We start from the raw sequence: 25,385 nt of genomic DNA, 5'->3' as shown, positions 1-25,385 counted from the left end.
GGAGTGGGTTGCCATTTCCTTCTCCAGCAAAATCTGCCCGACCCTGGGATCTAACCCACTTCTGCATTGGCAGGCAAATTCTTTTAACACTGAGCCACCGGAGCTGTTACTATAGTTAAAAGGCTGTGCCCCTCCCCCTACCTCCACCTTGCATGGCCTCTCCAGGTTCACCTTGGGATCTTGTAAATAATCTCCAGGTACTTCCCACTCATCTTCTCAGTTCCTGAAGTGCACCAGTCTCCTTCTTCCTTTAGGAACCTGTTCTTTGGGTCTTAGCCACATGTTCTTGTTCTGGGAACTGTCTCAGAGCCCACTACCTTTACCCAGACAAGCCACTTCTCCTGGGCAGGAACTGACTAATTTCTCTTTCCTTGGTGCCAGGCACAAAGTGGGTACTGGCAAGCTTTGTTAAAGAGAAGAATGACACACTCAGGGTCTGAACAGTTGACACCAGGGCCACCACTGGCTGACTTCCTGCCACTCTGATGATGACAAAGCTGCATGTCGCACTGCGCTGGGTGGTCAGCAGCCTGGAGGACCAGCATTTGGGGGGCTGCAGGGAGTTTCCTGAGGACTTTCCCGCTAAGAACCACTTGCTCAAAGCCTGAGCAGGTGCCCTAGGATAACCAAAGCTGAAGCATCTTTTGCTGTTAACCAGCAGGATCTTGGACTCTGAAATATGATGCAAGAGGCTCTGGCAGCCTTGGGTCGGCCCTTCGCGCTTGTCCGGCCCTATTTCTCACTTGACTTCTCCCCTGCCTCGGCACAGCTTATTTACAGGGCTCCCACGTGTGAGCACGGGAGAAGGGGCACTCAGTGATGACAGCCAGCAGCGGCCCAGGCCCTGGGGGGTCTGGGCGAGGAAACAAGAAAGGTATGTACACAGTTCATGTCAACAGTGGTGACTGAAACCTCAGGAATCTGGCCAGGGCAGCAGCTGCCTAGAGGGAGTTTCTGGTGCTCGGTGAATGCCCAATATTGTGGGGTGGATGTATGGCTAGAGTTGGGGGGTGTTCATTCAGTCAGCCATCTCCTCCCTCACAAAGAAGGCTTTCATCAGCACTGGGTTTTGAGGCATGGGCAACTGTTTTTCAGATGTTGAGGGATCATTTGAAGAAGAGGGAATAGCATAGGTCAAGACACACAGACCTGAAATGACACAGGATTGCCGTGGTATTACAGTAGTTCTGGAGTACAGCAAGGAAGTGTAGGCGTTTCGGAGGAAGGGGCATGGGAGTAGAAGATTAGGCTGAAGAGAAAGGTGACTGAGGCTTTGTCCTGTGGCACTGGGAGCTAAAGCAAAATTTTTACCAGGGGAAAGGCATGATGAAATTGCTGTTTGCAAAAGTTCACTCTGATAGTCTGTGCAGGGGTTAGAAAGCAAGAGGAGAGACTGCTAGAGCCTATTGTAACAATTCAAGTTGAAGATGGTGTGGTCTGACTTAAGGCCAGCAGCAGGACTGAAGAACAAGAGACCGATTCAAGACACCCTTTCTCATCAGAATGGTAAGGGCAGGTGGCTCCTCTGTTAAATATGCATTATACTCTGGCTGTGTTAAGGAAAACATGTATGCGTGTGAGAGGGGAGAGGTGCAGAGATGAAGAAGGCACTTCCCTCCCATTGAGGCCAACCCACATTAATCCATCACATTGACTGAGGGCTCGCTTAGCCCAGGACCAGAAATATACACCACACACTGTCTGCAGTGGTAAGCGGGTGAGGAGCCGGACCCTGAAGCCCTGTGGGAACTTAGGTGCCAGAGGGTCGCTTCTAGCTCATGCAGATGTGTGGGGTCAGGTGAAGAGGAGGCCGTAGAGTAGGACCTTGGGACATGGGGGTTTGATGCTTTAGGAGGCCACTCTGGGCAGTGGGCACAACGTGAGCAAAGCACAGTGATGCCGAGGCCCAAGGAACAGATGATTCAGTCTGGGGTGTGTGTGTGTGTGTGTGGCTACAGGGAAAGAGACAGGACATGGCAGGGCCAGCCGGGGGTGGCCCATGGTGAGCCCTAAACACCAGCCTAAGGAGCAGGGGTGGGTGGAGCAACTCTGGAGGCCACAGAGGCTTCTGTGCAAGACTGGGGACATGGTCTGTGCTTTAGAAAGAAGGACAAATCTGGGGCTTCCCTGGTGGCTCAGTGGTGAAAAATCCATCTGCCAATGCAGGAGATGTGAGCTCGATCCCTAGTCTGGGAAGACCCCACACGCTGCAGAGCTACTAAGTCCATGTGCCACAACCACTGAGCTTGTGCTCTAGAGCTGCAAACTACAACTACTGAGCCCACATGCCCTAGAGCCCGTGCTCTGCACCAAGAGGAGCCACCACAATGAGGAGCCCGCGCCCCACAAGCCAAGAGTAGTCTTCACTACAGCAACTAGAGAAAAGCCCTTGCAGCAGTGAAGACCCAGAACAGCCAAAAATAAATAAATAAATAAAAGTATACGATGACAGATTTGGTAGCATGTTCACTAAGCTGGAGGGACAAGCCCTTCCCTGAATGGGGAGATCAGTAGGCGGTTGTTGGCATAGCCACCGTGAGGTTCTCTGGACCAGATTTCTGGTGGAAATAGTGAAACTGAGGCGACAGATGTGTGAAGGAGGCAAAGGCAGCCTACTCAGGATTCCACAAGTATTAACTCTCTTCTTATTGCTTATTCTCAGTTCACAGGGTCAGACTTTGTGCTAGGCTTGAGGGTGTGGGCAGTTATTCAAGCACAGTTAACAAGGATCCCATGATTGGCAAGCTCACAGGCCAAGGGGAGAGAAGAGAGAAAGGAAGCATTCATTGTCTTTCAATTAGGAGCTGGGTGCTGTGCCTGGAACTTGATATACGTAATCTCAAAACGATAGCAGGAGTAAGAGTATCTCCATTTTTTTTCAGATGCGGGAACAGATTCTGAAATGTGAAGTGACTTGTCCCAGGTTGCAGAAGCAAATTAGGGGAAACTTCCAAAGACAGCACCTTGTCTCCCATACTGGGAGCCTCCACTGAAGCCATCCAGACCTCTCTGGCATTCATGTCCCTCGTTGCATATGGAGATAACAGTGATGATATAGATGACTAATAGTTGAGAGGGACCAAGAATTGTTTCTCATGTATATCAACTAATTTAATACTTGCAACAATGCTGTGACGTGAAAGTGAAGTCGCTCAGTCGTGTCCGACTCTTTGCGACCCCGTGGACTCTAGCCCACAAGGCTCCTCTGTCCATGGGATTCTCCAGGCAAGAATACTGAAGTGGGTTGCCATTTCCTTCTCCAGGGGATCTTCCTGACCCAGGGATTGAACCCAGGTCTCCTGCATTGCAGGCAGACGCTTTAACCTCTGAGCCACCAGGCAATGCTGTGGGTTGGATACTATTATTATCCCCTCAAGATAGACAAGGATTCTTGAAACTCAAAGAGGTTAATGATTTATCCAAGGTCAAACCACTGGTAAATGGAAGAGACCAGATTTGAACCTAGGGGGTCCAGTTCAAAGCCCATGCTCTTAATCAATGTGTTATCCATAAGTAATAAGCAGCTAGATTCTCCTACGTAGACATAAATTAAATTACCTAGTGTGCTTGTTTTCAGATTTTGTTTATTATTTTATTTATTTATATTTGACTGCACTGGGTCTTCGTTACTGCAGAGGTTTTCTCTAGTTTCGATGAGCGGGAGCTACTCTTTGTTGTGGCGCATGGACTTCTTATTGTGGTAACTTGTCCTGTTGAAAGCACAGGCTCTAGGAGCTCAGGCTTCAGTAGTTGCAGCACTCAGGTTCAAGTTGTGACACAAGGGCTCAGCAGTGTGGCTTGCAGGCCCTAGAGCAAGAGCTTCAGTAGTTGTGGCAAAGGGCTTAGTTGCTCCGAGGTATATGGAATCCTCCCCGACCAGGGACTGAACCCCTGCATTGACTAGCAGATTCCCATCCACTGTACCACCAGGGAAGCCCATTTGCAGATTTTATATTTACACATGTTTGTTTATTCATTCAAAGAGCCTATGCTAAGAGCCAACTCATTGGGAAAGACCCCGATGCTGGGAAAGATTGAAAGCAGGAGGAGAAGGGGATGACGGGATGAGATGATTGGATGACATCACCAACTCAATGGACATGAGTTTGAACAAACTCCAGGAGACAGTGAAGGACAGGGAAGCCTGGTGTGCTGCAGTCCACACCAGGCTTTGCAGTGAGAAGCACTGAGGTAGGGCCAAGGGAGACTCCCTGAGGAACAGAAAGGAAGCCGATGGGGCTGGATTAGATTAATGATAGGGAAAGTGACAGAAAATGACATGGGAGGGTGATGGGATCATATGGGGCATGGAGTTTAGATACCTACAGAAAGTAAGGTAAAGAGGGTGGTGATATTTAGCCTTAGGGATGACAGGAATGGTAGAGTCATTGTTTGTAACCATTCATTTGCAACCACACCAGGGGTTGCAAAGAGTAGGACATGACTGAGTAGCTGAACAACAATACAATTTGTTCATTCAGCAGTTATTGAGTGCCTTTTATGGGCCAGGTCCTCTATCCAGTACACCAAGGAAATCCAAGGATATTTAAGACCAGGGCCTGCTCTCAGGGCTGGCAGAGAGACAAGTGAACAGGTACAGTGAGGAACAGGGAAGACGTCAGAGGGGTTGGGCAGAGGGAAGATACTATCTAAAGTAAGGGGTACCATGTTCATTCTGCCTGCTGTGTAGACAACAAGCCCTAGGAGGGTAAGGATGAGAGTCAGAAGACCAGTGAAGATTGGTGCAATTGATCAGGAGAAAGACACATTGGTGGCCCGGGCCAGGATGGTGGCTGGGCAGTTGTATTACAACCTGGGTGTCGGTGGCCTGGCTGAGGGCTCTGGTTGAATGAGATCTCCCACCAACTCCTGGCTCTACCACTGAGGACCCTGTTAGTCTCTGGACAGGTCTCTTCCTCTGGACCAGTGTGAGGTAAGTTGCTTGGGTCAGAATGACTCTACTATTCCTGTCATCCCTAAGGCTAAATATAACTACCCTGCTTACCTTACTTTCTGTAGGTATCTAAACTCCATGCCATGGCCCCATATGATCCCATCACCCTCCCATGTCCTTTTCTGCCACTTTCCCTATTTTTAATCTAAGCCAGCCCCACCGGCTTCTTTTCTGTTCCTCAGGGAGTCTCGCTTGGCCCTACCTCAGTGCTTCTCACCTGCTGTCTTTCAGCCCAGGAAGTACTTTCTCTAGATCATTATTTGGCTAGGTCTTTTGCAACCTGATCTCAGCTCAAAGTTCATCTCCTCAAAGAGGCCATTTCCATCTGAACTTAGATGGAACCCCAATTTACCATATCAATTCTCCTAGTTTACATTTCTCCTAGAACTTAGTACAAACCAAAATCATCTTCCTTAATTGTTTTCATCTTTGTCATCTGTCTTCTCAATACAAAATCGGTTCCCTGAGAACAGAGACCTAGTCTGTCTTTGCTCATTATGATACATCCAGTGCTTAGAACAGGACATATTTGGCACATAATAAACAACTGGTAAGTATTTGTTGAATGACTGAGTGAACGAATGAATGAACCATCTCTCAGCTTTCTGTAACGTATATTCTAAAACAAGATATTATCCATTTCCTGAATCAGAAGGTTTTTTTTTTTTTAATTAAAAAGATTAAAAGTCTGGATTTAAAGAAGGAAGTGAATATGCATTCTCCTGAATTGATTTTTTTTAATCATGGTGTCATAGACTGTTCAAATTGGGTGGAAACTATCTTGATCTTTAGAGTCAGGCAATGAAAGTGAATGTGTTACATGTACCCCAGTGTTCATCGCAGCACTGTTTATAATAGCCAGGACATGGAAGCAACCTAGATGTCCATCAGCAGATGAATGGATAAGAAAGCTGTGGTACATATACACAATGGACTATTACTCAGCCATTAAAAAGAATACATTTGAATCAGTTCTAATGAGGTGGATGAAACTGGAGCCTATTATTCAGAGTGAAGTAAGCCAGAAAGAAAAACACCAATACAGTATACTAACGCATATATATGGAATTTAGAAAGACAGTAACAATAACCCTGTATATGAGACAGCAAAAGAGACACTGATGTATAGAACAGTCTTTTGGACTCTGTGGGAGAGGGAAAGGGTGGGATGATTTGGGAGAATGGCATTGAAATACGTATAATATCATATATGGAATGAGTCGCCAGTCCAGGTTCAATGCACTATACTGGATGCTTGGGGCTGGTGCACTGGAACGACCCAGAGGGATGGTATGCGGAGGGAGGAGGGAGGAGGGTTCAGGATGGGGAACACATGTATACCCGTGGTGGATTCATTTCGATATTTGGCAAAACCAATACAATAGTGTAAAGTTTAAAAATAAAATAAAATTAAATTAAATTAAAAAAAAAAAGAAAGTGAATGTGTTAGTTGCTAGTTGTATCTGACTCTTTGAGACCCCATGGACTGTGACCCACCAGGCTCCTCGGTCCATGGGATTCTCCAGGCAAGAATTCTGGGGTGGTTTGCCATATCCTCCTCCAGAGGATCTTCCTGACCCAGGGATTGAACCCAAGTCTCCTGCACTGGCAGGCAGATTCTTTACCATCTGAGCCACCAAGGGAGCCCAGGAAGACCTGGGTTCAAATGCCAGATCTGTTGTTTGTTAGCACACATATGCCACTTAACCTTCTGAGCCTCAGTCTCACCAGCTATAAAATGGGGGTAATAATGCTTACCTTAGAGGGGGCATTCTATTACACATTAGACGTAAAGTGCCGAGGACATAGCTGGTGCTCAGTAAGTTGTTAATTCCTCCTACCTCCATGGGGACCCTGTGGGCACAAGCCCGTCTCACTCTCCAGGATGTGACCTCCAAGGGCAGCCTTATCTTCAATATCTCCTCTGTGTGGCTGCGCAGGTCCTAAAGACTTGTATATATTGTGTAATAGTGGAACCTCTTTCCACAGAGGAGGAAACTGTAGCCCAGGGAGGCAGAGTGACTGTCACACAGTGTGTGAATGGCAGAGAGTGGCTGACAGCCCGGCTTAACTTAGAGCCCGGTGCTTTTTTATCCCCCTTTCCTCCATTTTCTGCTCTCTGCTTTTATTCATTGTTCACACGCAGCATTCTGGGGCCTGTCCCAGGTTTTGTATGCAGCCACATAGCTCTCTGCAGCTCAGGGGGCTATTTAGGCTCGGAGGAAGCCTGTGCCAGAGCTGGTAAACAAAATGGAAATACTTCACAAGCTTTATAAAAAGTGTGCCAACAGGATTGCAATGGTAAACTCTGAAATAAATCCTCAGTGACCATAAGCACAGGCAGAGACACAGTAATGTTCACCAGCCCTCAACTGTGCTTCTCTGTCATTCTGCTCAATTCATAATGCTTCCTGATCACCCCATAGGCTGGCCTTATGCTGAGCCCTGGACTCTGGAAGACCAATGACATCAGATTAAGGGGTGGGAACAGGCGTGGACGTAGGCACTGACCACACGATGTACTCTGAGCAGAGACAGAAAAATACAGGAAGCTGGGGGAGCCCAGAGGAGGAGTCCCTAGACCAACTTGGTAGATAGGAAGGGCTTCCTGAAGGAGGTGACATCTCAGTTTCACTTTTTTCTCTGTGAAGAATATTCTCTTGCCCTGGTAACATGGCTTTCCTCAAACCTGAAAAATGTATGGGTGAGGAGAAATGAACTACCCCTGAAACACTTTAGTTTTTGCTTCTTGGACGTTTAGGTAATTCTGATTTGCTGATTGGGTCCTGATGTGGACATTTTTGCTGTAATGCCATATATATGATCCTGAAACAAAACTAAGTAAAACATAATCCTGTTGCAAAGTCACATGGTATAAACATGATAGGATTTAACAACCAAGTTTGGGGCAGATCATTTAAATCTATGAATCTGTGTAAGCGGAGCACTAACACAAACAGCACTGGTCCCAATAAAACATTAGCAGGGCTAATCACCACCAGCGTTTGCACCCAGCCTCACGGTCACTTTGGGCTTCCCTGATGGCTCAGATGATATGGTAAAGAACCTGTGCGCCAATGCAGGAGACATAAGAGACATGGGTTTGATCCCTGGGTCAGGAAGATCCACTGGAGAAGGAAATGGCAAACCACTCCAGGATTCTTGCCTGGGAAATCCCTTGGATAGTGGGGCCTGGAGGTCTACAGTCTGTAGGGTCACAAAGAGTTGGACACGACCGAGCGACTAACACACTTTTCATGGTCACTTCATCCTAGCAGCCTAGAACCTCAGGTTTTGTGTTTCCCCCCAGATGTAGGATCTTTATGGCATTTGCCTCTGACAGAGACTAGGGTCACCGGAGTGAAAAATCTAAGGTTTTGATTTTTTCAAAAGGAATACTATTTTTTTTTCCTTAGATACCACAGGAAGTATCTGCACTCTCCACTTCCCCAGAGAGTCTCACATTGGAAAGGATGGTGTTTCCCAAAGCCACTAAACCGGTGATGTGCACCAGAACAAAGCACTTCTGCAGGGTTTTCCGCATTTTTGTAAGGTCTTCATAAAATGTTACAGCTTCCTCTTTAGTGGTGAGAAGGCCTGCTCCTAACTGCTTCAAAACAAGCACGTGCTGGAATATACTGCATAGGAATCAGTATAACTTCCACATAGTGTGGACAGGGTTCCCCGCCTTTATCAATCATGTTTATGGGTGTGTGCTATTCCTATAAAAGAAACACATTTCAGCAGAACAGACTGGTTTTTTGTTTTGTTTTATTTCTGCCACACTGGCATTCAGGATCTTAGTTCCCCAACCAGAGATTGAACCCACGCCCCCTGCATTGAAAGTGCTAAGTCTTGACCACTGGACCACCAGGGAAGTCCCTAAGAACAGACAGTTTTTAATCTTCCTTGAGGGATGACATTTAAAGTGGTTTCTTCTTCAGGAAGTTTTCAAAGACCCTCTGGCCTCTGAGCCCACTCATCCTTTACAATGCCTACAACCCTTTATAACACACATTCTTTTCTTCAAAAGTCACAACAGTTTCGTGGATTAAGACACGTAGGTGACACACACCACTCCCACTGCTCCCTCTCAGTGGGAAGGGTGATGGAATTATCCACTGCTGAGGGCCCGCAGGCTACAAGCCTTGTGCCAGACACCTGCCATATGCCACCTAATTTCGTCCTCACGACAGCCCAGTGAGGCCAAGGAGAGTTAACTTCCAAGACAAAGTTTGATGTCATCTTCACTTTCCAGGGGAAGAACCTGGAGCCTGGGTATATTAAGGTCATCCATCTGAGAAGTGACAGGGCAGAATGGAAACCAGGGCTTGTATGAAGATAACCCCTGTGGTGTTTCCCTACCATCTCAGGGAGCCAACCTAGCAACTGGCCACAAAACGGATGAGGTTATCCCCACTGCAGGTTTGATCCCTGGGTCCAGAAGATCCCCTGGAGGAGGAAATGGCAACCCACTCCGATACTCTTGCCTGAAAAATCCCATGGACAGAGGTGCCCGATGGGCTACCGTCCATAGTGTTGCAAAGAGTTGGACATGACTGAGTGACTGAGCACACACACATACATACCTATCCCCACTGCAGAACAGCTCTTGAAAGCCTGAAACCTCCCAGGCTGAGAGCAAAAAGCTCACATCTCAGCAGGGCTGTGTAAATATCGATTCCTATTTAAGTGAGCATTTATTAGAAGCCAGACACTGTGCCAAATGCCTTGCAATATAATTTCCCTGAACTTCTCCCAAGCCTTGTGAGCTAAGGATTTCTAAATTCTTAATTTAGAATTTCTCAATTCTCAAGTGAGGAACTTGAAGCCAGGAGTTAAGCAATTTGCCCCAAAGGCTTGTTGAGGAAGGGGCTGGGATCTGAATCCATATCCCACTGACTACGTGAGAATCTAAGTGTTGATGGAATCAATGGAGCCTCACAGGGCTGAAAGAGCTTCCTGTTTGTCTGGAAGAATCTCTGGAGGCACCAAAAACCATAGGCAAGACAACCTACATGGGACAAGCTGAGAGACTAAAATCCTCACCTTGAAGATACATGAAAGCTGAGACTTTGATGGAAAAAGAAGGTTTCATTGGAGAGTGGACAGTATTGTTCCTCTCCATCCCTGCCTGTACAGACCCCCATGTGAGAAGGGTAAAAGGGAGCTTCTTCCTTTCTTAAACCAACTGAGGGAAGCCTCCAGGGAACCACCCAGAGAATGTTTTTTTGTTGTCAACATTTCGTGAGTGTAGAACTAGTCCCTGAACCACACCTGAACATGTATATGGGTGACAGCCTTGGCTAGAGCGCCCACTGGTGGCCGAGTCATGACATGGCATGCTTTGGGATGCGTGGGGGTTTCCCACAGCCAGGTATGTCTCCATGGAGAAGAGCAGGTTAAGAGGTACCTCTAGAAGGGCAAGTGACCCCTAGAGGGCCTGAATGGGAGCTGAACTGAGGGAAAATACATAGATTTCAGGCAGAAAAGGCAAAACCATGTCAAGGTGCCAAAGGTGGGAGATCCCTAGGGATGGGGAAGGGCCATGAGGCCTTTCCACAAGGCAAATGCCAGTGATCACACAGCTACATTCAAGAAGATTCCAGTGTTATGTCTGCACCTGTAAATTCTGACTTCGGCTATTCTGATCTCAACTTCCCTCCGCTTCCACCTAAGGGGGGTTTAGAATGTGTGGGGGAGGGTTGGGGTGAACAGCAGTTAGAACAGCTGGGTGTGGAGATACCCAGCTCACCGAGGGCACCAACTTAGAGACCTGTAGACTCAGTCATTTCCTTCTGAATCCAAAGGGATAATCATTCAAGATAGTTCATTTCCTTATAGTGATGAAATATTCCACATCTGGAATAAATCACTGTTTTCTTTTTTAGTATCCCTTTAAACACTGCCACTCCTTTGCCCTGGAATAGGAGTGGGAAGTGTCTGTTGCTTTTTTTGGAGGGGTTGCACTGCAGCATGTGGGATCTAAGTTCCCTGACCAGGGATCCAGGGATTGAACTTGTGCCCCCTGCAATGGAGGTGAAAGTGAAAGTTAAAGTGAAGTCACTCAGTCGTGTCCGACTCTTTGTAACCCCATGGACTGTAGCCTACCAGGCTCCTCTGTCCATGGGATTTTCCAGGCAATAGTACTGGAGTGGATTGCCATTTCCTTCTCCAGAGGATCTTCCCAACCCAGGGATTGAACCCGGGTTTCCGGCATTGTAGACAGACGCTTTACTGTCTGAGCCACCAGGGAAGTGCGTGGTCTTAACCACTGGACCACCAGGGAAGTCCCACCTGTTGCTTTTTAAAAATTATAATAATAATTTACGTGCCTGTTGTTTTAAACTGACATCTGGCTACACTGTGGCCACTCAGTTCCATCTCTTACCTTCCTTAAGCAAAGCTATTTCTGAAGGAAAAGGCCTGCTCTGGACAGGAATTCCACATGCCGTAGATGGGAGGAGTTCCGGGATATGGTGGAACCCAGTACTGAGCTGCTACTTTGTACCAGGAACTTCCTCAGTGCTTCTGGGGAGATGACTGAGGATGGTTGTATGTGTAAAAACACGGAGGGACCTCCCTGGTGGTCCAGTGGCTAAGACTCTGTGTTCCCAATGCTGGGAACCTGGGTTCAATCCCTGGTTGGGGAACTAGACCCCACATGCTCCAACTAAGACCTGGCGAAGCCAAATAAACATAAATAAATAAATATTTTTTAAAAAAAGACATGAAGGAAAATGTCTGTCCCCCAGGGAGACTGTGCCAAGCTAACCAAGCCCAAGAGAGACCCCAAAACAATCATCACTAACTTTGGAGTGAGTGGCAGGCATTTTACTCTTATCATAAGAAGACAGATGTTATTTTTTCCTTGTCATATATGTATTCAGTTATTAACAGACATTTTATTATGAACCAGGCACTGTGCTCCATTCTGTGTAAAACTCCCAGATTTAATCAGAACCTTTAGGGAAGACAAGAAACATCGCTTCACTAAATGTACATACAAATTTTCAGCCACATCACAAATTAAAAACACAATCCAAGGAGAAGAAGGCATGTCTTGGAGGTGAGGAGCTACAGCAGGACTCTTGGATGGGACTGCTTTGGGCCATCCTGACTCTCACCAGGCCTCTCTCCAGAGCCTGCACCTGGTTCCCCCACCCTGGCCTGAATCCAGGTCCAAAGCTGCCAGGAACCCTGGGACTCACTCAGGACGCTGCCAAGGCCCTACGACGCCATCTGGGCGAACCCTGGATGACAGAGCAGGGCAGGGCCGTGTTTCCAGATGGCGCCTAGGAACAGCTTGGTTTCTGAAAGCAGTTGATCAACTCTCACTGACGCATCAGGCTGGGAGAGCAGGGTGCACAAAGGATTTAATGGGACTAAGAGATTCAAGATGGATGACAATGAAATACAGCGAATTTCTTAAAACACTTCCCAGAGGGCACTAGCGGTAAAGAACTCACCTGCCAAAGCAGGAGACATAAGATGTCGGTTTGATCCCTGGGTTGGGAAGATCTCCTGGAAGAGGACATGGCAACTCACTCCAGTATTATTGCCCATGGACAGAGGAGCCTGGTGGGCTACAGTCCCTAGGGTTGCAAAGAGTCAGGCACAACTTAAGTGACTTAGCACGTTATTACATAATAAGCTTTTCCTTGTTGAAAATTTGAAAAAATACAGAGGAGGCAAAAGAAAAATAGCTATTAGGGAAAAGAAAAATAGCTACCATGACCCAGAGATAAGTACTTTTATCACTTTGGTGTGTAGTGTGGAAAACTGACCCACCTTCCCCCGGCTTGCCTGCTGCCCATCACATTCACATATATCACACTCACATATCCACCCTCTCACACACCTCCACAACACACACATGCATGCACATCACACATACATACTCACTGCACATACATCAAGAAGAGAACTAAAGCATTTGATAAAAATCCTTATTAGAATGGTCAATCTGGGGACTTCCCTGGTGGTCTAGTGGTTAAGAAGGCAATGCAGGGGAGGCAGGTTTGATCCCTCGGCAGGGAACTACGTTCCCACAGGCCGTGGGGTAACTGAGCTCTCATGCCTCAACTATTAAGCCCACGCACCACAACTAGAGTCTGTGCACTGCAACAAAAAATCCCACATGATGCAACTAAGATCCAACACAGCTAAATAAATATTTAAAAAGGGAATGATCAATCTGAACACCTCCTTCATTTGAGGGAGAGAACCAAGGAGCAGAAGTTGCAAGCCTCGATGAGTCTAAAAACTACCCAGAGAAGGTAGTCTAAAGGTACAGATATCTGGTCTCACCCCCAGGATTCTGATTCTGCACATCTTGGGTCAGGGTGGGCTGGGTGGGTAGATCCAAACAGTGAGACCTCCCTCCTGTGGTGGGCACTGGATTTCTGTGGGACTGGATTGGAAGCAGATGAGAGGCTTGTGAGAAGGAGGCTTTTGGAGAAGGAGAGGTGTGGATCTCAGAGCAAGTGTGTTAGTTGCTCAGTCATGTCCCACTTTTTGCGATCCTGTGGACTGTAGCCTGCCAGGCTCCCTGTCCCTGGTATTTTCCAGGCAAGAATACTGGAGTGGGTTGCCAGCAAGTGAGGGGAGGTTAGAAACGGGTGTGCCCTGTGGGAACCTCTCCTTTAATGAAAAGTCCTAAGGGTTTCCCTTCCATATGCTGGGAAATGTCAAGAGAGGGAGAGCCTTAGCCTTCCCCTTGGATACTGTAGCACCTTTTAGGATTGTTCAATCCTTCTATGCAGAAAGGTTTATTCCCTGCCCAGTTTGATGTTTAACTAGAGGGACTGAAGGGGCAGGGAAGTGGGGAGAAAGGGGCCTTGTTCCTTTCCATCTCCCCCAGGACTTCTATGGAGAAAGGTGTTCACATCCCACTGAGGGGCTACAGCCCAGGTCCCAAGACAGAGACCTGTAGCCCAGTGGATAGTGGCCCAAACTGCCAAGAGTGCTCCAGGGTGGACAGTTGAAGAGAGGCAAGAAGACTGAAATGCCTCTGACCCCTGCTTGTTAGAAAGGGTTTCGTTTTTGAAAGGAGAAAGAAAAATACCATGAGTATTGGACCACCTGTAACCCACTTGGTACCTTTGTGCAAATTCGAAAAAAGGCCCTTCCTCAGGACCCTCAACTTCCGTCTGACAAACTGACAATATTATGGGGAAGCAAGCACTAGACTACTATCTACTGGAAAGCTGCTCTAACAAACATACGCCTCTCAGTAGGAAAGGGCACGACCTTGGGAAGGGCACCCTGACGTGCCACATGACTGCATGGGTCAGACTTGCTTAAGATGTCTGAGAATTTTACAGAATAGGAAGCTGAGCTGAGAGGATGAATAGATAATTTGATCAGGGTCACATGGCTGGTTAGAGATGGATTCAAACCCAGCTAGTCACACCAGTGCCCAGGCTCTGTACCATCAGGCCACTGTTTCTACTGGAAATACATGTTACTCCCTCATCTCCTTGAAAACACCTTAACTATTATCCTTAAAAATGTCAATTTTTACATTTCAAATACCACTTCCATTTACTCAGCCTTCTTTGACCTCACCATGTCCAGTTGGCCATTCAGTTCTCTGATCCCTGCTCTTGGACTTTTATCTGGCTGTCTACTGAAGCCTCATCATACTGAGTGAATTTCGTAAGTTTACTGTCTGTCTTTACTCTGAGACTGTGAGCAAACTCTTCAAGGGCTGTTGGGGAGACTGAGGAGCGCCAGCTCTGAGCCCCCAGAGCCTGGCACTGAGCCCAGGACAGAGGAGCAGCTCGGTGATGATGGATGAAAAGAACTGAAATGAGCTCTCATGTGAGGGGATTGGATACCGTGCCCTCCCAGGACCACTGCAGCTCTGACCTTCATGAGCGCTTGACTGAGTGTTTGATTCTAAACCTCTGCCAACGCTGAAGGCCAGAAATCACAGCCATGCAGAGCAGAGGGAGGCAGGATAAAGAGTAATTGCCAGGAAACAGCAACTACATCTGCTTAGAAGATGCTAGAGTGATTAGACGGAAATGAGTCTAGAAATCGTGAAGCTTCTTAGGAGGCTCACAGGAAATACCACTGAATGCCTGAGGCCTCCCCAGGCAGAGTGGTCGGAGAAGCTGTCAAGGTCATCACCAACTCTGAAATCCCCATGCTCCTCCATTAATAGGTTTTCAGGAAAGGAAGAAAAACACAACGGGCTGTCATTCTAATCGGAGAACATTGATAATGCTTTCACTAGAAAAAGGTCAGGGGCTTTTTGCCAATTTCAGTCAAGTATCCAAGGACATCCTGGGCATGTAGAAATTTGAGGGGAATAGTGAGAGATTAGTGAGCTCTGGGGGGTGACAAGACACAGCTAATGAGACCCCCCCGCTTCCACCCGCTTCTCTGCACTTAGTAGAATGTAACTGAACCCCATATGGGCTGGGCCCCACCTTTAGAGAAGAACAGGCCTTCTTTCTCACTCCAGAACTCAGGGGGATCTTGAGGGCTCAGGGGTGTCTCTCACCCTTTAGATTTTACTAGCACTGAGCTCTACTAATCTGGGGCAGTTAACATATAGTGACTTGTATTTGGTGATTTAATTGGTTTATAATTTGTTCAATTCACTCATCATTTGATAAAAAGAATTCCCAATGCCTCCAAAAGATTCACAGAGTTGATCTCGCCCCTTCATCAACTCATTCAATATGGTTTTCTTGCATGACTGTCATGTACTCGTGGGCCTCCAACAGCAGCTTACCCCTGTCCTACTCATCCACTTGGAAGGAACAGCCCCAGCACCCTCTTAAGCCAGAGATCCTGATGCAATTCATTAGTGGCCTCTGTCCCACCTAGACTAGGGTCTAAGACTCCAGAAGGATTGCACCATTCACAACCCAGAGAAGTAGCTGCCCAGCTGCTGCCAGGGCCCAAGGAGCTGCTTTTCTATGTGACAAAACACTCAGGGTGAGGGGCAGAAGTGCCTTCAGACCCTTTGGCATGGCTCTAAGGGACTGTCAGTTCAGACTCTGTATCTTTATAGCAGAGGACGTGGATTAGTAACATTTGGTTTTGTTCCTAGAGAAGGAATGAGGAAAATACGTAAAGATGGTAAAAATCCCCTGTGATTCATCATTAAGAGATAATTGTTTTTAATACTTTGATGTTTACTATTTTAGTTTTTTAAAAAAAATTCATACATAAACACAGACAATATTTTTACAAAAACAGAATTATTCTGTAACACTTTTTTATGACTCCCTTCCAAAGCATAAATTATTGTGACTATTTCCTCATATTTCATATTTCATAATATTGCTTAGTATAGATATAACAGTTTTTTTAACTTCCTCTCTATTGACATCTAAGTTATTTATAGTGTTTTTCCTACTGGGCAAAAAGTAAATTTTTAAAAGAGATGATGGGCATTTCTTATTATTAATAACTCACTATGTATCCCTCTCCCTTGGTTTTTCCTTCTGTTTCATCCACCAGCTTGTCAGCCAAGCCAGAACTCTGGAATCAATCCTATCCCCTCCCTGCCTCTCACCCGCCCCCCCGCCCCAGATCCAATTAGTCACCAGTCACCCAACAATCTCTTCTCTGGGGCCTCAGCCCTAGCTCAGACCTTGTCCGTTCTTTCTGGACCATCACCAAGGTCTGGTCTCCCGGAGACATCCCTCAATTCCTCCTCCTCCCCACTCTGAATCATTTTGGAACCAGGATGATATTCAGTTTACTCATCTAATGTCACTGGGGGCAGAGAATGCAGCCAAAAGCTCCTAGTCTTGGCTGAAGAGAACTGTGTTTAATGGGGATGGCCATACCCATGTTTTGAGGATGCCAGCCTCCAGGGGACAGGGGAGAAATTGGTGATGGGGTGTCAGAACGAGACAGTTCCGAATCTCCGGGATCTCTGCTGGGGGTCCTCTGGGGTCAGTCAGGGTGCTGGCTGGGAGCTCAACCTTGGGCCGCTGGCTGGAGCCCTTCTGGGCCCTTCCCTGTGCTTTCACAAGTCCTCACTCTGGCAGGGAGGGCTCAGCCCCTCCTTGGAGAAGCGAAGGGGAAGCCAAAACTCGATTCTGGGAAGATGAAGGCCCTCCGGGCAGGAGAGGCTGTGCGTGTTGAAGGCTGGCTGCAGCAGGATATAGATCCCACTGGGAGTTGGGTAATCCTGTAACTTTGGCTCCAGACCCTTCTTTAGTCCAGAGACATGACACTGCCTTTTGGGTGCAGAGGGAAAATAACCTTATGTTCTCCTTTTAATCAGGGTCAACTTGGAATCTCAGACTTTAGAAAAATATGAAAGGCCTTTTATTCCAGCCTCTCTGTCGCCTACTAATGTTGTCTCCCCAGAGTATTCCAAACACAGCCAGCTCCTTCCAGGCCCTTCCTTCCAAGAAAGACTTTTCAGTCTTCACATGGATCTTTAGAAAGCTCTTCTTGGACCATGACGGGGAGGTCCTTTCTCACGTCCTTGCCTTTGCTTTGTAAGTTGGCTCTGTCCTTTCCCATCTTGTTCACCAGGGCAAACTCCCATTCCTTTTTCAAATCCTAACCTAAGGTCACTTCCACCTTCCTTGTATCTCACAGGCTGAGTTCTTTCTCTGGATTCTCCCACAGTTTGCTGAGCATCTCATGATCATTGGCAATTGTTAGTTTACTCATCTACATTCATCCCTGTTCTCCCCTAGTGCCTCCTGCCACGATGGACACTTCTGAGGGTGGGACCCTGGCTGATTCATTTATCACCAGTGCCTGGCCCAGGGCTTGGCCAAGAGAGAAGGCCTGAATGAGTGGATGAAAAGGGAAGAAAGGAGGGTCCCAGAACTCCAAAGAGCAAGAGCTCCTGGATCACCTTTGTTATCCCAGGTCCCTGATTGTTGTTCTTCTAAGTCGTGTCTGACTCTCTGTGACTCCATGGACTGCAGCACACCAGGCTTCCCTGTCCTTCACTATCTCCCAGAGTTTGCTCAAATTCATGTCTATGGAGTCCTTGATGCATCCAACCATCTCATCCTCTGCAGCCCTCTTCTCCTTTTGCCTTCAACCTTTCCCAGCATCAGGGTATTTCCAATGAGTCGACTCTTCACATTGGGTGGCCAAAGTATTGGAGTTTTAGCTTCAGCATCAGTCCTTCCAATGAATATTCAGGGTTGATTTCCTTAAGATTGACTCCAAGGGACTCCCTCCCTTATTCCTGGTCTTACTGGATCCTCACAGCAGCCCTGAAGTGGTTGACGGTGGGGACACACGTCCTGGTTGGCAAACAAGGAAGCTGAGGTCCAAGGGGAGAAGTGACCTGTTCAAGGTCATTTCAGAATGCCTTGTGGGAGACCAGGAACTGTTTCCTTCCTTCCTCACCTTCTTTTCCCCAGCTCCTCTCACCCGACTCATGTCCCTCAGGACTGCTAGAGCAGAGCTGGGTTTCGTGAGACCTGAGGGATTTCAGAGGCAGTTCGGGGCAGTGAGGTGTGTGGGTGGTGTGCATGCAGGCTCCCCAGGGTGTCTGTGGGGGAAGGGCAATGCTGGCTCCCACAGGACCCCGAAGAGGTTTGGCACCAAGATGTCTCCTAGGTCCCCTTTCTACCCCCTGCTCCTCAAAGGGAAATCCCAGATGGCCCCCCAGTGTCCGGAGTGCTCCAGCCGTGTCAGTTGAGTCAACAGAATGCTGTGCCACGACAGCCACTGATTAATCACCTATCAAAATTGCTGTGTGACCTTTGGTAAGTCACTCAGTTTCTCTGGGCCTCAGAGTCCGGATCTAGAACATTTAGAAGCTTGGAGCCTTGTCCTTAGGAAATAGGGACAGGGAGAGATTGTCATCTCCCGAATTCTTCAGGACTGCACATGAAAAGGGGATCATGCCTCTTCGTACAGCCCAAGGGGCAGGGTGAAGGTGGATGAAGGAGAGTGGAGGAGTGGGTGTAGATTTGGGGTCAGTGGAAACACCAGGTGGTCCACTGAGCACTAGAGCAGCTCTAGAATGGAAGCAGCTCCCCTGACTGGAGGTGTGCAAGTAAGGACCAGGTGGGAATCTGGGGACACGATGTAGTACTGGACTGAATGACACGTGAGGTCTGACTCAGAGGGCTATGATTCCAGTCACCCTTGGAAGTCCCCTTGGTGCCCAGCGTAGTCTGTTGCTCACGTCAGCAGGGTGGTGAAGGTGAAAGCTCAGGATCAGAGCTGGCAGACCCGAGAGCTAGTCTTCATTCAGATTTGTAAATGTCTGGAGACTCTGGATAAGTGACTCCTCCTCCCTGCGCTACAACTGCCTAATCTCTTTAAAGTTTTAATTTTCTCAACTTAATTGATTTTTAGGTATGCGGAGTCTTTGTTTCAGTGCACAGGCTTCTCACTGGGGTGGCTTCTCTTGTTGCGGAGCACAGGTTCTAGGCCCACAGGCTTCGTTTGTTGCATCATCCAGGCTCAGGAGTTGTGGTTCCAGGGCTTAGTTGCTCTGAGGCATGTGGAATCTTCCTGGACCAGGGATCAAACCTGTGTCCTCTACACTGGCAGGCAGATTCTTACCCACTGTACCACCAGGGAAGTCCCTGCCTGATCTTAAACCAGAATAATGCTCTCTCACTTGCTGATCTTTCTGAGAACATGGTTACTAACAATAATACTTGTAAGCTAGGATATTCCATACAAATATCAAAGATTAGCATATAAAATGACTTTTTGTGTGTGTGTTTTCAAAAGTAAAACATGTTTATCACAGCAAATATGAATAACACCAACAAAGAAAATTTAGAATTAGTCATTATTCCACCACCCAGAGACTGCCAATGTGAACATTTGGACATGTCTTTCTTTATTCACTTTTCTCTGTGTGTATATATTCATATAATTTTTAAACTAAATATTATATCAAATAATAGATACTATTTTGTCCTCTGCTTTTATTTCCACTTAAGATAGCTATATATACATGAACATTTTCTCACATCCTTAAATATTCTTCTGTAGGTTTAACTTTTAAGGAAACACTTTATTGAAGTATAATATAGATACAGAAAAGTTCATGGATTATAAATGTACAGCTCATTGAATTTTCATAAGCCAAACTCATCTGTGTAACCAGGACCCAGATCAAGAGAACAGAATATTACCAGCTCCCCAGAGGGTTCCCTCAGGCTCCCTGCCAGCCACCACCTCTCACCCCTGGGGTTGTAGCTTCATACAACATTTTTTATTCATGGGGTCTCAAAGAGTCGGACACGACTGAGCGACTGAACTGAACTGAACTGAAATATAGATTCAGAGGAAGTTAGCGGAAGAGATGTACAGGGAGGTCCAGTGTATCTTTCACCTGATTTCCTCCAATGGCAATATTTTTGCACAACTATAGCACAGTATCAAAACCAAGAAATAGACATTGGTATCATCTACCGAGTACTCAGGTTTCACCAGTTTTATATGCCCTCATTCTGTGTGTGTACTTCTGTGCAATGTTGTCACTGATACAGATTCATGTAACCATCATTACAATAAATATACATAATTGTTTCATTTCCACAAGGCTCCCTCCTGCTCTGCCCATTATAACCATATCCACTCCCCTACTACTAAACCCTGGCAACTGCTCATCTGTCCTCCATAATTTTGTTACTTCAAGAATATTAAATAAATAGAATCATGCAGCACATAATCCTTGGGATTATCTTTTATAACACAGCATGTGTGTGTGAGTGCTAAATTGCTTGAGTCCTGTCTGACTCTTTGCAACCCTATGGACCAAAGCCCACCAGGCTCCTCTGTCCATGGGATTCTCCAGCCAAGAATACTGGAGTGGGTTGCCATGCCCTCCTCCAGGGGATCTTCCTGACCCAGGGATTGAACCCAAGTCTCTTGCAGCTCCTGTATTGCAGGCGAATTCTTTCACTACTGAGCCAACCAGGGAAGCCCATAACATAGCACAATTCCCTTGAAATCCACCCAAGTTGTTGCATATACCAAGAGTTCATTCCTTTATATTGCTATGCAGTATTCCATAGTGTGGGTATATCACATTTGTTTAACTATTTATCTGTTGAAGAACATTTGTTCCCATTTGTTTCCTTCTTTTTAAAACAAAACAAAACAAAACAAAACTGAATGTTCCAACCCAAAGCATGAGATTTCTATGCCTTTATTTATTTATTTAGCTGCATCTCAAGACATGCAGGATCTTAGTTCCCCAGCCAGGGATTGAACCTGTGTCCCTTACAGGGGTTAAGACCAATGGACAGCCAGGAAAACTTGTTGGAAAACTTGTTTCCATTTCTTGACTATTGTGAAGCTCCTTTATGAATATTTGTGTACACATTTTGTGTGAACGTGAGCGTTCATCTCTCTGGGATAAATACAGAAGAGTGTGATTGCTGGGGTGTGTGGTGAGTGCATTGTTTAGTTTTATAACAAACTGTTTTCCAGAATGACCGTTCCCTTTGCATTCCCACCAGCAATGTACAAGTGATCTGATTTCTCACCATCTTTGTCAGGATTTGGTATCATCACTGTTTTTTTTTTTTATTTTAGCTATTCTGAGAGGTGTGTTGAGGTATCTGACTGTGGTTTTAATCTACATTTTACTGATGGCCAATGAAGTTGAACATCTTTTCATATTTATTTACCATCTGTATATCATCTTCAGTGCAATCTCTGTTCTTGTTTTTTTTGCCCATTTTCTACTTGAGATGTTCTTTGTCTGTTGAGATTTGAGATTTTTTTTTTTGCATTCTTAATACAAGTCCTTTGTCAGATATGTGGTGTCCAACTATTTTCTCCCAATCTATAATTTGTCTTCTCGTCCTCTTCATGGGTCTTTCATGGAGCAAAAAATTAAAATTCTAACGAGGTCTAAATTATCCATTTTTATTTTATGGATTGTGCTTTTGTTATCAAGTCTAAAAATCTTTTTGGCTAGATCTTAGGCTTGAAGCTTTTCTCTCCGCGCCCCCCCCAAATTTGCATATGTTTATCTTTTACATTTAGGCCTGTGATCCATTTTGAGTTAATATTGTATAGAGTATGAAATTTGGATTAGTGTTGACTTTTCGGTTTTGTCTATGTACAGCTTAATTTTCAATGAGTGGCCAATATTCTATCCTTAGACGTAAGTTACTTACACAGCTACCCTATCGATGAATCTTCAGATTGTTTTCAATATTTTTGCCATTATCAATAGGTGATGAATAACCTTGTAGCTAAATTTTATACTTCTCCATGATTGTTTTCCAAGAACATTTTAAAAGTGGCATTACCAGGGCAATTTTTAGGGTATTGGGTACATACTGCCAAATTGCTCTTCAGCAAAGTTGGTGCCAATATGCTGGCATGAAACAGCCTACTCTTCTGCCACCTCCTTCCTCCCAGGAGGGCCCGCCTCCTGGAAACAAACAGAAACCACATGAGCTCTCCACTGTGTTTTAATTTGTAATTCTTTCATTACTAAAGGCAACCTGGGAGGCAGACATAGGGGATTCTATGCTCCCATATTGCTTCCTTCTTCCCTTTCTATGTGTTCTTACCAGGTCTGGGGACCAGGACTGGAGTTTTCTCTCCTATCACTGGATATTCGGCCCTGGACAAACCCCATTCCTCCTCTCTGACCCTTGGTCTCCTCTTTTGTAAAGGGAGCTCACAATGCCATCCTAGCTCCTCACAGATTTTTGTTAAGATCAACATACGTCATGGACATGCAATGGCTTTGAAATATTACATGCTGTTCAGGCTGTAGGGCATTACTCATTGTACTGTTCCTTTTAGTTCCTCTTCCTGAGTATTTTCTGGCTAAACTTTGCATTAGTGTCATTTGTTTTATCAGTGCCCCCAACTGAGTAGTCGATGAGATAATGACCCGGTCCTCACTCTCCAGATTAGACCTAACGATGTAAGGACAGCAGCAGAAGAGAGTCACAGGATGTAACTGCCCAACATGGCACTAGTCAAAACCGACGTGGGGCCCTGTCTTGGGATATTCACCCTGAACCTCAGCCTTGGGGAGGGGAGGAAGGAGCTGATGCTACCTAAGTCCCTCAGTGGGTCAGGCATGTGATGGGGCTCTGAGCGTGGTGAGAATGTGCTGTAAACACTGTTAAGGTCACCACTTTCCTGCCAGGTAACTGGAGCTCAGAGGGTAAAATGCCTTGGCTGGGGTGATGCAACTAGAAAAGTGGCAGGAGAGACTGGGATGCAAGGTGCCCACAGCTTTCTCTGCCACCCTGATTTTTTAAAAATATTAATGATTTTATCTGGCTGCTCTGGGTCGTAGCTGCAGCACACGGGCTCTTCGATCGTCACTTGTGCATGCGGGACCTTTGAGCTGCAGCACGTGGACTCTTTAGCTGCGGCATGCCAGCTCTTAGTTGTGGCTCCCTGACCAGGGATTGAACTTGGGCCCTCTGCATTGGGAACGTGGCGTCTTAGCCACTGGACCACCAGAGAAGTTCCCCCTGCCATCCTGATTTGAGACACAAAATATTTCCTTCCCCCACTGACCTACCTTAGTGTCTGAGAATCCTCACATAACCAAATATTTTTAGCAAATCTCTAAAGTCCCTATTAGAAAGCCATGGACTAGGGCAGAGACTAGGCCGTGTCCTCATCTGCCATAAGCAGTGGCCCACAAGACGTTTTTGGGCTTACCCCGTGCTGAGCAGGGCCCTGTGAGGGAAAGGGAGGACCCGCCTGGATAGGAAGGTCAGAGGACCCAGGTTCAAATCCATGACCACATGGCTGAGCAGCTTTGAGAAGGTTACCTAAGGACGGGAAGAATGCACACTGAGGAGCCTCCCAGAGTAACTGTCCTTGGCCAGGAAAACACCATGCAGCATCGAGCAGACGCTGCTTCCGATTGACCCTGCTTAGAGGCTGTAGCATTGGGCTGGAGCCTGGGTCAAAGCAGTTGGATCACTGGCCTGCGGGACCCAGAGTCCCTTCTGAAGTCCCCACCAAGCCCATCTTGGTTTTGTTAAGGAAAGAGCAAGGAGACTGACACTCTGGGATCCTCTGTTCCTGATTATGTAAGGTTAGTATTCTACTTTTACCTTCTATACACTTATTTTATTTCTGGGCTCCAGAATCAGAGAGATTTACTTTTAAAATCTATAATCCGTCACTTTCCTGCTGTGCGACCTTGGATAAATTATTTAACCTCTTTGAGCTTCAGTGTTTTCAACTGTCAAACACCTTTTTGCATAATGTGTGTATGTGTATGCTCAGTGGTGGCCAACTCTTTGTGACCCCATGGACCGTAGCCTACCAGGCTCCTCTGTCCCTGGGATTTTCCAGGCAAGAATACTGGAGTGGGTTGCCATTTCCTTCTCCAGGGGATCTTCCTGACCCAGGGATTGAACCCGCATCTCTTATGTCTCCTGCATTGGCAGGTGGGTTCTTTACCACTGAGTCACCTGGGAAGCCCATTTTGTATAGTAAGAATAAAATAAGTCCATGTATAAGCATTGGTTTAGTTGCTAAGTTGTGGCCAACTCTTGTGACCCCATGCACTGTAACCCAACAGGCTCCTCTGTCCATGGAATTCTCCAAGCAAGAATACTGGAGTGGGTTGCCATTTCCTTCTCCAGGGGATCTTCCCCACCCAAAGACAGAACTCAGGTCTCCTGCATTGCAAGCAGTCTCCTGCACTGCAGGCGGATTCTTATATAAATAGTTAATATAAACATCAACTATTTGTTATATTGAAAAAAAAAAAACCTGAATACATGTTCGTTTTAAAATTCTGTAAAACACAAGGCTGGGAGTTATTTCATCCAGGGGAAGATATGAAGGTAATGGAGTCCTTGCAGATTGCCGAAAACCACTGTTCCTTCCAATTTCTGCTATTCGCAATCAGCTCCCCTGTAGGAATGCCCCCACTCACCTTCCGCCCTAGGCCTGGGCAAGAGCAACCCAGGAAAAAAGGCGCGGACAAAGGGCGGCGGGGGTGGGGTGCGGGGGGGAGTCCCAGGCAGCGCCCTCTGGTGGCCGATCAGAGACCTGGCCTCAGCCCGGAGCTCGGCCAGCAGCTCAGTTCTGGCCGGGACCAGAGGGGTGGGCGGATCCTCCGTTAGTCCCTCTGTCAGATGGGAAGGCACATTCCAGTCCCGCCTATTTAGTCACTTGCCGCCTTGTATTGGAGTCGACAGGGATCCCCCGGGACCAGGGCTGGGTTTGGTCCACCTCTGGGTGCCCTGTGGCCAGGACTGTGGTTTCTTTCTAACAAACGCTGGCTTAAAAGTGCGCGTGGGCGGATTCTGAGCTCTGAGGCCTGGGGCTCACCCCCTGGGCTGCCCTAATCGTTTGAGTCAGTCTCTCAGCAGCCTGTTGCCTTTGTCTGCGAGTTTTATTATTCCTGTCATCTCTCACTCCCACCTCCTAGAGAATGGGCTTCCTACCAAATGATTTAGCTCTCTGCCAGGGCTCAGCAAGCTATTTGGGCAGGTCTCAAGTAATTATA

The 25,385-nt window shown here is 46.7% G+C and overlaps 1 long non-coding RNA gene across 2 annotated transcripts; it reads left to right on the top strand.

Annotated features, from left to right (window-relative positions):
* The first annotated feature begins 308 nt into the window (after positions 1-308).
* LOC147358321 (uncharacterized) lies at positions 309-3,576 on the top strand. 2 transcript variants are annotated; one of them, XR_015142191.1, is made up of 2 exons: positions 309-874; positions 2,883-3,576. It is a non-coding gene; the product is annotated as an uncharacterized LOC147358321 (long non-coding RNA). The 2 variants fall into 2 exon arrangements; XR_015142192.1 differs by lacking the exon at positions 309-874 and adding an exon at positions 1,332-1,506.
* Positions 3,577-25,385: the final 21,809 nt, after the last annotated feature.

The sequence above is a fragment of the Bos grunniens genome, chromosome 15 (assembly GCF_055505025.1).
Source record: "Bos grunniens cultivar Pamir isolate PY7600 chromosome 15, Bosgru_T2T1.0, whole genome shotgun sequence".
Lineage (NCBI taxonomy): Eukaryota > Metazoa > Chordata > Mammalia > Artiodactyla > Bovidae > Bos > Bos grunniens.
Note: the sequence above shows the minus strand (reverse complement) of the source record. Positions and strands in the feature narration are given on the sequence as shown.